This window comes from Nicotiana tabacum, chromosome 6 (assembly GCF_000715075.1).
Source record: "Nicotiana tabacum cultivar K326 chromosome 6, ASM71507v2, whole genome shotgun sequence".
Taxonomy (NCBI): domain Eukaryota; kingdom Viridiplantae; phylum Streptophyta; class Magnoliopsida; order Solanales; family Solanaceae; genus Nicotiana; species Nicotiana tabacum.
Window position 1 is genome coordinate 85,966,335 of NC_134085.1, and position 11,274 is coordinate 85,977,608.

The following is an 11,274-nucleotide window of genomic DNA, read 5'->3' on the forward strand; positions in this document are numbered from 1 at the left end:
TGCAATCTCATCCCTTTTTCATTTTATCGCATTCTTCCTTTACCATACCATAATTACTAGAACCACTTAATTCTGACTTAGTGCCACCTCACTCCACATTCCCCCCTTTAGGGAAGTACTAATATTTAGCACTACAACGATCTACCTATAGATGTTTTACCTCTTCTCACATTATGATGGCCCTTACTCGCCTTGTGGTAATCCTTCTGTACCACGGATAATGAAATTCCTTACTCGTGAGGGTGGCACTTAGTGTAACTAGCAGACATAGTCCCTTAAGCTTAACTTTGCTCACATTGGTTGCTTTAGGGAAGCGTCTTCCTGATTGACCATTCTCTGAATATCTCATGAATCTTCTTCTGTTGTCCATTCTATTATTGCCAGAACGAAATCTATAATTTTCATGATGCCGACTATTATCAAATCACTCAGTCCCTAATTCATGTTTAGTTTATCTTGTTCACAAATCCATACTGATTTCTATTATTCTGGAGTCTAACTTTTCCTTCTAGTAATCATGCTAGAGTTGGGAACTTATTTCTCGAAATAAGGATGTGACTGCATCGCCTATATTCTGTTGTTGTCTTAAGGCCCATCACCTCCCGTCTCTTTCTTCATTTGACTATAGGTTCTGTAACACTCTACTTTTTCCATCCATGTATAACATCTCACTCATAATGGTTCATTATCCCTCTTCTTACTTCCCTGCTAATATTTCTATTTATCACTTTATCCTGAAAATTTTAACAAGACATTCTTTCATTTTTTACCTTCCTTTTCTCCATCTACTGTCTCTTCGGGCTGCCTAACATTCTCCTACTACTAGGGACGAGAGCCACACTTAGGTAATATTCATCCCTTCAAGGCTTCCAGTGCCTATCTTTGTAGTATTTTGTTTTCCGTGAAAATGGTAACAACAATTAAATTTGTAAATGGGATTCTAAAAATAAGTGATCTATTCCCGAACTAGTTGATGCTAGTAATATGGAATGTAATGATGAAAAACTAGCTAAAACGAGATAGTAATAGAACTGTAGGGCCTGCTGCCCGGGTATAGGTCCGATCGATGAAAGACCTTGGGGTCGACGTGGGGGTCGAGCTCGAGATACCGGGGATAGTCGATGATGGGATAAAAGTTGAAGATATAATTAAACAAGGCTCTTTATGGCCAATACTAAGGCATACGATGAAGACAAGTAAGAAGTGATGAATATCGAGGTGAACTTTGTAGTGGCTTCCCGACCTCGGGGTCTCGAGGCATTCTTCCGAAGCGACTTGACAGTAAGAAATCAAGTCTTCTGATTTTGTCGCGTACAGATAGTCTCCACATTTTCCATAATGAAGTGATTGGAAATGATTCTGACTCCTCGAGCTCCTTACGATGACGTCATTCCGATGATGCAACTCCTGGCGTGAGCTTTGCGATGACTGGGGCATCCACGGGCTCATGTATTTTCGACTTCATTCAATGCACTCACGATTCCCGCTCTCCATGGTGAAGGTACCGCTGCCGGTTCGTTTTTCCTATGATTCATTAACTGGGGATGTTCTGGCGTTGTCTTTCTTATCCCAGTGCCTTTGTTGGCTTGCTTGCCTATTCCCTCTTACCATCTTCTTCTACCTTTGAACATTATGCTTGTGGCTTATGGCCTCAAGGCTGTTTGGCGGAGTTTCCTTAGACTGTGTTGTGGCCTTCTACCAGGGTTTCCCTTCGTCGAACACAACCACGTAGTCCCGCTACTGCCGTGGTTGTTAGTATGTTCACTGTGGCTACTACCATTGGCCCGAGATGATTATGAACGGGGATACGGTTTTCCTCTCATGTAGATAGTCATTCGAATTATGCACCGCTGCTCAAAAGGGGGCTCGAATTATACACCGCTGCTCACATTCATACCTCGGCTCGACGTGGTGCTCTACTCCGAGTTGGGGGCTTGCACGGCTAGACACTTCAAGAAGTGGATTCTATATCGCCGTGCAAGTGGGACTGAAGGTTGTTCGGTCCGCTATCTCTCTGAGGCCCCCTTGGCCAAAGAGGGTCCTTGAGCTTCGAAGAGTTATGGCATTTTTTTCATCCCTACCTACCATCCACCTTACCCCTTGGGGATATTAGTGAGGAAGGTCGGGATGAAACTCCTGAGGATGCGCGTTCAGTGGCGCCTGTTGTGGACCTTCGAAGGTGGACCGGTCTTCAGGCTTTGCGTGTGCATCCATTTGTCTCTTCCTTTAGGCGTAGAGGTCCTCCATAGGCTTTTGTAATTGTATGTAAGGACCCCTCGAGGGCGATTTGTACACAAATTTTATGAATAAGAATACACTTTATTGATTTCTACTTTCCTCATTTCGGTATGCTCTCATGCCCTTCGAGGCCCTTTGAATGCCTTCTTTTATTTGTTGACTGCTGATATCTGACTTGGGGACGAGCGTTCTTTCTGATCCTCTATTGATCGACATGGCTTTCTTTTGAATCCACCGCCATACCTCAGGCCAATCCTAGATTGATTTGATAGGATCAGCTATCGGGGCCCTCCGAGTCGTATGGGGTTAATGCATCAAATTTTGGGGCCTTTGGGAATGTTATCTTGAATTGAGGTCAGCTTTGGGTACCCGAGGGTCTCTTTTGATCTTGATGTAGATAGCCCTCTTTTAAAACGTATAAAACAAACTTCTGCTGAGGAGTTTCCTGTACTCAGGCGTTGCCTCGATCTTCGTGGAGCTTCTTGTGTTTATTCCTCTTTTCTAGAAAAGGAATCGTGACACCAGGTACTGCCTCGTGTTGAGTGATGGCATAGAAAGCTTTCCGAAGTCTTACTTCTCTTTGGCGGGGATCCTCAGGGTAGAGCGCTACCTCGAGATTGGAGATAATACAGATAATTCCTCAAGTCTAGGCCTCTCATCGAAGATGCTTTCGGGATTGGGTATCACCCCGTAAATTTGCATCGAGGTTGTAGGTTTCTCGGGACTAACTCCGGGTAGGTGAGTCATTGCTGCTTCTCGCATATATATGGGGTGACTTCGGCTTCTTCGCCAGACCTCACTATTTTTAGATAGCTGCTCTCCTGCTTTGGCATAGGGTTTATCATTTCTCCAGGCGTAAGAAGTGTTGGCGCACGCCCTTGATTTGACCTGTTAGTTTTACCATAGTTATGGCAACCACCTTGGGGCTGGTCCAGCAGGGAGCGGGGAGTGCTGCTCTGAAGACGATGTCTTTGATAAGAGGGGAACATTTGGAGATGGTGAGAAGATACTATGGATGGAGCGAGGGGGTAGCGCTGTAGGTGCTTCCCCCGGATGAGTGTATTACGGACTCTACTGATGGATTCTTGAGCGTGTACCTATATCATTTCGTGTTTGGTTCCTTTGATGGGGTTTTACTTGATTTTTGCCCGAAGTATCAGGTTACTTTGGTGCAGATACATCCATCGTTTTGGCGGGTGGTGCTGAGAATGAGGTTCTTTATGGAGAAAGCTGGGCTTGAATTTATGCTTAACCATCTCGTCAGGCTATACCATCCCTTTCTTCACCAGGACCTGCTAACCTTAAGGTGTCGTTCATCCACGCCCTTTGTAGCTGACGACGAAGAGGATGGGGGTCGAGAGTGGGCCGATTGGTCTATCCGGGTCCGGACGGTCGACATTATCCCCATGGATCTTTTGCCATTTCCCGAAGGGTGGAATTATGCACGTCAGTGGAGCGTCTGGTGCTTTTTTAGATTTTGCCTATAGCGAAAATCAGTTGCGTAATAACGTTGTCTCCCTTGACCTGCCCAGCTAGGTCCAGAGGCTGGAGACCTATTCGACCTGCGATGAGCATCGGTGGCAAGCTGTATTCCGTGCCAGATGGGCTGCAAAATACCAATGTATGTGCGCACGCTTCCTTTGCCTTAGCCTTCGTATATTTGAAGTAACGTTTTCCCCTTTCATTTGTACTGGATTCGCCTCTTGCAGATATCGGGCGGTTCCTTGGGATGAGGCAATGCTCTTCCCAAGAAGGGAAAGAGCCACCGGCCTCCGAGTCAAGGGACGATGGCAATAAGGTGGATCGGCATCCGTGGTGTGATGGAGCTTTTAGTGGTTCTGGTCGGGCTCGTGTTTCCGAAAACAGGGCATCATCCGAGTCTGCTGCTCCTGGAGTACCTGCTTTTCGATCGCCGGTTCTTGTGAGTGAACATATTGTGCCCGAGGTTGGTTCTCCCAGGGCCGAAGAGGAAGGATCAACAGGAGTGTGTTACGACTTCAAAGAAGTTTGTCGGCTTCAGTTTGTGGTGAGTTTGGGCGTAGTTCCCCTATATTCCGTGTCCTTCTCCCTTTATTGAACTTTCTTTATGCAGGCCTGTGATGGGATTATGTCCGAGCTGCTCCGTCAAGGGTCCAATCTTGAGAAAATTCTGGGCGAGGGCGAATACCTTAGGCTCCTTAGCGAGGAGAAGGAAGTTGAGTTGCAGCATTGGCGATATGAGGTGTACCGTTGCTTGAATTATGAGAACTGTTTGATGGAGCAGGTAACTTCCTGCAACTCGTGCTTTGCTCCTTTTGGACCTCAAGGTTAACCCCCTTTTTGTTATATTATATGTAAAAAAGGACGGAGGCCCTGGAGTACCTCAAGGGTGATGTTGACCGTGTTAGAATTGCCTGTGACGAGCTAAGGTCTTAGGTGCAAGCTCAAGCTTTAGAGGAGGCAGGAGCCTCGGTCAAGGTCCCCGCCTTCGAAGCCCAACTCCACTTGACTTGTGATAATGCCAAATTCAAGCGGATATGATCGGGAAACTTGAATCTGATCTCTCAAAGATCAGGGATGAAAAAATTCATGCCCGGGCTGAAGCGGCACTAGGCCGAACCAAGGCTGATCAGGAGATGGCAAATTGTATGAAAGAAGCTGCGTACGCTCAAGCCGAGTTGAAGCGAGCCCTTGACTGGGAGAATGGGATCGAAGAATATGTTCATTGCCGATCCCAAAGAGAAGTACTCGAGGAGATTGGTGCGAGGGGATTCCTTCTATCAGAGGAATTGGCTCGAGCAAAGGCAGACAAGCGTGACGTGCGGTCTTTTCTTGATGATGAGGCAAAAAGTGAACCCAGCAAGCTGTAGCCTTTTAGAGTAGAGTGTAGACTTCGCTGATTTGCCACATTGTTTTTGATATATGTTGAGCATGTCCGTAGATGGAGAATGCACCCTTTTTTGCGTATGTAATATAATATGAAACTTGAAGCTTTATTTTTTCTGTACCTCTATTTTGTTATTGATTTCGATCAGGCATGCTAATTTCGGTGTTTGGCGGGATCCTCGTAGGTCCGGAACTGATCGGACATGCCCGAGGGCTCTTAAGTACGATCCTTGACGTGAGCAGGTGCTGGGGTCTCCGTGCTGTGCCCGGCTGTTTAGGCTTAGTCTCCGAGTCGGACTTCGGCTTGAGCCTTCTTGACCTTAAATCCTTTATGCTCGTGCGGGCAGGTAGTAATTGCTCCCATTTCTTGCCGTTGGGCATTTGCTATTTAGACTAATTTGGGTCCAGTCTCCAAGTTACGTCGCGATTCGAGCTTTAATTGACCCTCAAGTTCTTTCCTACCTGCATGGGCAGATAGCGATGCCTTTTGTGCTTCGGGTCGAAGTGACCTTGCAGGTGGGTGGCTCGGAGGCTCACTCGGCTGGCGATAGTGGTATTTATGTTGTGCCCTTGGGAATGTTGCAGTTTAACTATTTCGGGTCCAGTCTCCGAGTCGTGTTGCGATTAGAGCTTTAATCGACCCTTAAGTTCTTTCCTGCCTTCATGGGCAGATCGAGATGGCCTTTTGTGCTTCTGGTTGAAGTGACCTCGTAGGTGTGTGGCCCGGAGGCTCACTCGGCTGGTAATAGTGGCATTTATGTCGTGCCCTTAGGCATGTTGCAGTTTAACTATTTCAGGTCCATTCTCCTAGTTACGTTGCGATTCGAGCATGAATTGACCCTTAAGTTGTCAATTTTTTAGCTGGCGTCAATGGCTCTTATGTTGTTTGGTCGTAGAGACCTTTTAATATGTGGCCTGGAGGCTTTCTTAGTTAACTATTTTGGATCCGGTGTCCGAATCGGGTTACGATTCGAGCTCATTTTAATCATCAAGTTGTCAATTTTTTAGCTGGCGACAATGGCTCTTACATTGTTTGGTCATACATATCTTTTAATATGTGGCCCGGAGGCTTGCTTAGCTGGCAACAATGGCTCTTATGCTGTTTTTGTGCTTGGACTTTTTGTAGGCTCTATTTTCGGCTCTTTAAGGTCTTTTGAAAGATCTTTGCCTGACCCGTCATCGGTTCCGGAGAACCTCGATTTCAAGTTGTTATCGGCGATATTTGAGCACCTCGGAAGGTTCATAGCTCATAGGCTGCGTAAGTCGAATCCTTGTGATTTGGAGCTCACATGGTCGAAGCTCGTTTTTGCCTGTTGAGGGAAGCTTGTTTTAACTGGTTCTTTCCGAAGTATATTCGAAGTAGTGTCCTGCGATTTTTGTTTAGTGATGGTCAGGCATCCTCGAGTCGCGTTAGTTTGGTTGTATCAGCCGTTTTAACCATAGTCATATGCGTTTGGCCGTAGCCATTTTTGATTCCGAGTGACAGTTCAGGCGTTTGCCCCAAGGGTATGCCCTTTCGGGATTCTTACAAATGCGACGTATAGCCTGAACTTTGGAATTTTCATGCATGTTGAGGTCTTATAGTTTGTCATGCCTGTTGAGGTCTTACAGTTTTTTTAGAATAGATTTGGTTACGCCGAGTTTGTCCGCTAAGGGTCTTACAGTTTCAGGTTTTCCAGCGCATGGCGATTGGCGATGATTGGCAGTCTCCGAGTCATCGAATTTCTTTAAGCGTGAAGACTTCTTTTTGTGAGCTCAGAGTTGCCTTGTAGGGGTTTTATGAGCCCGGTGTTCCGACCTTGGGGTCGTGTGGGTGCAAAATTACTAACGCTAAGTCTCCGAGTATCTCGGGACACGTTTGGTGAGAGGCCCCTATCGGGGGTATATTTTAGATTTCCTTGCTTGGAGGATAAGATGTTGAAAATATATCCTTTTATTGCTTGGTGTAGACATACATTGTTTCATTGTCGTGAGCTTGGCCCGCGCGGGCGCAGCTTCTCGGATCATTCGATTCGGTACATAACTCCCTATTGGGGTTTAGTGTATCATTTCCCGGTCCTCTCGAGGGGACGGTGTCCTTAGAAGCAGATCATCCCCTCATCATTGGACTGTAGAAGAAGGCATGCAACCTTATCTGATCCTCCTCTAGGGGTACACTGCTCTGCTAATAATCTTGTTGACAAGGCCCTCTTTGGAGCGGAAGCCCGACGGAGGCCTAGGGGTTTCCGGGGGGAGTTACTATCTCCGAATATCCTAGCCAGCTATCTGCATGTAGTTTAGTGAAAAAATAACAAGGGAGTAAAGCAGTCTTTCCTCACCGCGGGATGTATAGGCGACATTTTGAGATTTGGTATGTTCTTATTCTTTTGGGGCATGACCCCTGGTTCAGCCCTCCGCCATGTCTTATCAGGCTTGGCCTAAGATGTTTTGCTTACCCTTTGATCCTTCCGAGGGCGGGCGCATTGATGCCGGTGATGCGTCATATGGTGAGAAATTTTCTCTTGTTGCGTATTGCTCCCTGTCGACTTATTTTAGTTCTGCCCTTTGCAAGGGGTTCCATGATTTTGGCGACACGAGGCCAACGCTGTCTCCGGGTGGTGTGCCGGTGGTCGTCTAAATAAGACGTTCGTTCTTTGCGCTTCCTCCGATGAAACAGATCTTGATGTCCTGGCCTGAGCCCAAACGGGCCGTATTAAGAGGATGGCCTTCGTGGTGATTTGCCATTAGGATTTTGCCAGGGATTCGGGATGCGAGAGTGATTTGGTCCATTTGTTCAGACCGCTCTATTGACTCTGGTCCAACATTGTTGTTGTGCGTGATTAGACCACCTGAATGCATGAACACATGTTTTATTTGAAATAGATCAAACGAGGGAGAGGGTTACCAATGCGTCATTGTGATGCAGAGGCGAAGTCTAGATGTCTTTTTACCTGTATGTAAGGGTTTCCTCCATAATACTTCCCTGGACCCGTCTTTTCTTGGCGGCGAACATTTCCACTTTCCATTTTATGAGTCCACGGAGGGTGCCGCGGCTCCTTCACTGTCGTGGTAAAACATCGTGGCTTGTTCACTTCACTCTTCCCGGTTGCATTCCTTCCTTGGGGATGGATCAAAATCGGACCGCTCGATAGTGCTCGACGGTGATTTCCATTGAGTAACACAGTTGTCGTCTATCCAAGATGGGTGCCATTTCTGACCCCGCGGCCGTGCGCGCCCTATGGTTCCTACGTCGGGTTGTGGTTCTTTTGAAAGGGTCTTGGTTGAATAAGCCTGAGTTGCTCAACGTCGCTGTTTTTGCTTATGGTGATCATGATGTTTGGTACAACAATGTTGAAACCGTATTCTACTAGTTGCGCCTTGTCAGATCCAATTCTACTTAAAGTTCCTCGAGGATGTTGCCTTAGAAATATTTCCCTACCGTTGTGGGGTAGGTCGTATCTTGTGGCATTCCTCCCATTCGCGGCGTGTGGATGGTATCTCCGCCTGTTCGGCATTAGTTTCTTTGCTGGGGGCCTGCTTGGGTATACCGTGACCGTGGAGGCTCTCGGACGATTTTCCATGGCCCTGATTCGTGGCCGATGCCGGGTACGGTCATATGGCCGGGTATGGGCTGGGTATCTAACTAGGCGTCATTTGAAATGATCTAGAGTCGTTAGGCATGCCTCGTTTAAACTTCAGGCGAAGACTTACGTTGCCCAGTCATCCAAAATCGGGGACGATCTCACTCGTCCTATTAGAAGATGAGGCGTGACTTCTTGTGGTATTTCATTCCCTCTTTGTTCGGCCTCTAATGTATCGGGCTCTTCCATTACTGCTTCGATGGCATCGACGTGCGCTTCTATGGAGAAATCTGCCGATACGGTAAGCGGGTATGTGAGGTCGGGCGCTAGGCTGCGACGCCACATCATGGTTTCTTTTGAGAGTGTTTCTCTGAACTTCTTCAACGATACGGGCTCAAACTTATCATCTTGAAGGTCGCTGCCCTTCTCGGCGCATGTGTAAGCGGTGGCGCACTCGTCGGTTTCTGAGGTCCAGTCACGCCTAGGTAGTTCCAGCGATCTGAATTTCTGTGAAGAGGGTTCCTGGAGTGCTTCCCATGGGGAGAACTGTTGCACGAGCCTCCACAAACCTGACTCGAACCTTTTAGAGAGGTCCCCGAGCATCTTCGCTATGGCGGGGTCTGTTATCGATCTGTCGTTGCTTGGTATTTCAGGTACTTGTTCAGCGTAAGGAGCTATTTTCGGTGTTGCTGTGCTGGGAGTCTTCAGATGGATCTGTAGCTGAGCGATAGCCAACTGCTGTGCCTGCAATATTTCAAAAATATCATGAAGGCTAACTTTCTGTGTTTCCCGAGCCGGGGTTTGTCGGGCTTCCTGTTGGTCGATATGCTGAATGCTCATGTCTGTGTGAGAAGTTTCGTCTACTTGTTGTGCGTCCTGTCAATCTGTGTCCGCTGGAATTGGCCTAGATACGTTATCGGGGTTCCGTGGTGTCGTGCCAGCTATTGGAACAACCTCGCCATTTCCGTTGTGATTTTCAGAGTGGTCATTCTCGACTTTGCTTACCGAGCCAGACATTTTGACCTGAAATCAAGAGATCTTGGACAAGAAAAACTGTAAAAGATAATGTGCGTTTGTGTAATGAAACAAGCAAGAAAATATTCACTATTATTTTTAGCCCCACGGTGGGCGCCAAACTGTTTATCGTGAAAATTGTAACAACAATTAAATTTGTAAATGGGATTCTAAAAATACGTGATCTATTCTCGAGCTAGTTGTTAGAGTAGTTGATGCTAGTAATATGGAATCTAATGATGAAAAACTAGCTAAACCGAGATAGTAATAGAACCGTAGGGCCTGCTACCCGGGTATAGGTCCGATCGATGAAGGACCTCGGGGTCAACATCGGGGTCAAGCTCGAGCTACCAGGGATAGTCGGGGATGGGATAACAGTTGAAGATGTAATTAAACAAGGTTGTTTATGGCCAATACTAAGGCATACGATGAAGAACATGTAAGAAAGTAATGAATATCGAGGTGACATCGGGCCAATGAGAACGAACAGGTTAGAAAGAAAGGGAGAGAGAGAGAGAGAGATTATTGCACTTGTGGAGAAATGGAGAAACATACGTCCGTTACAAGGTAGAGTGAGTCCCCCTTACATAGGAGGGGAGCTCGGCTACAAGTACGTGAAGATTAATTACAATGTATGGAGATGGGATGGCCTTGACGCGACACCTCAGCATAGGCTATGCATAGGTCGACCCTGTCAGGACTAGCAGTGTGCCTTGGGAGCTTCCCCCTTTGTCCTAGCTTCGATCTCCATTTTTTCTAAGTCGGGCCTTGACGAGCCCCTAGGTTAGGAACTTGGTCGTGGCTTCTCGACCTTGGGGTCTCGAGGCATTCTTCTGAAGTGACGTGACAGCCAGAAATCAAATCTTCTGATTTTGCCGCGTACATATTTGTATCTAGTTGTATTGTTTTAGAGTGCACCATCTGGATGTCTCGCGAGGAGATTTATTAGCACTTCTGCAATATCCTTTGGAAACGTCAACTAATACAAACAATTCATCCACCATTTCGGGTTACTCTAACCCCAGCCAGATTCTGATATCCCGTCCTTTTCTTAAACCATATAAATTAGCTCCTATAGGGTATTACTGATATTGGTGTTGCCAATTGTACATACCTATGTTACTGTTGAAGATAACTCAAAAGGCTTATATTCTTCTGCCTGAGTTGTAAATACCGTTATCCTTCATTAATTGGGCGCCTCGTACCCTTCTTTATCTTGCTTCTTTTACTGGTTGAAACTTGTACCTTTTGATTTTTTTCATTGCTTTTTTACCATAAGATTGGTTATGCGTTCTTGCGGTAGGGATCCTTATAAATAAGCTTTACATGTCTTAGTATACACATGATCTGCTGAATACCTCATCTTTATCCATCATAAGCATGATGCAAAAATTGAGTTTCTCTAAATCAACAATGCCACAACTATATCTCTTATCGATAGTCTTTCCGAATGTAGGCATCGTCATATTACGAATAGATGTTCGGGACTTGAATTCTTATAAGTGATATCTACCACACGATCAAGAGTAAGAAGAAAGAGTGACAATCCTAAATGCCCTGTAGCCTCCTGCTTATATGTGTGGTGCATGACACACCC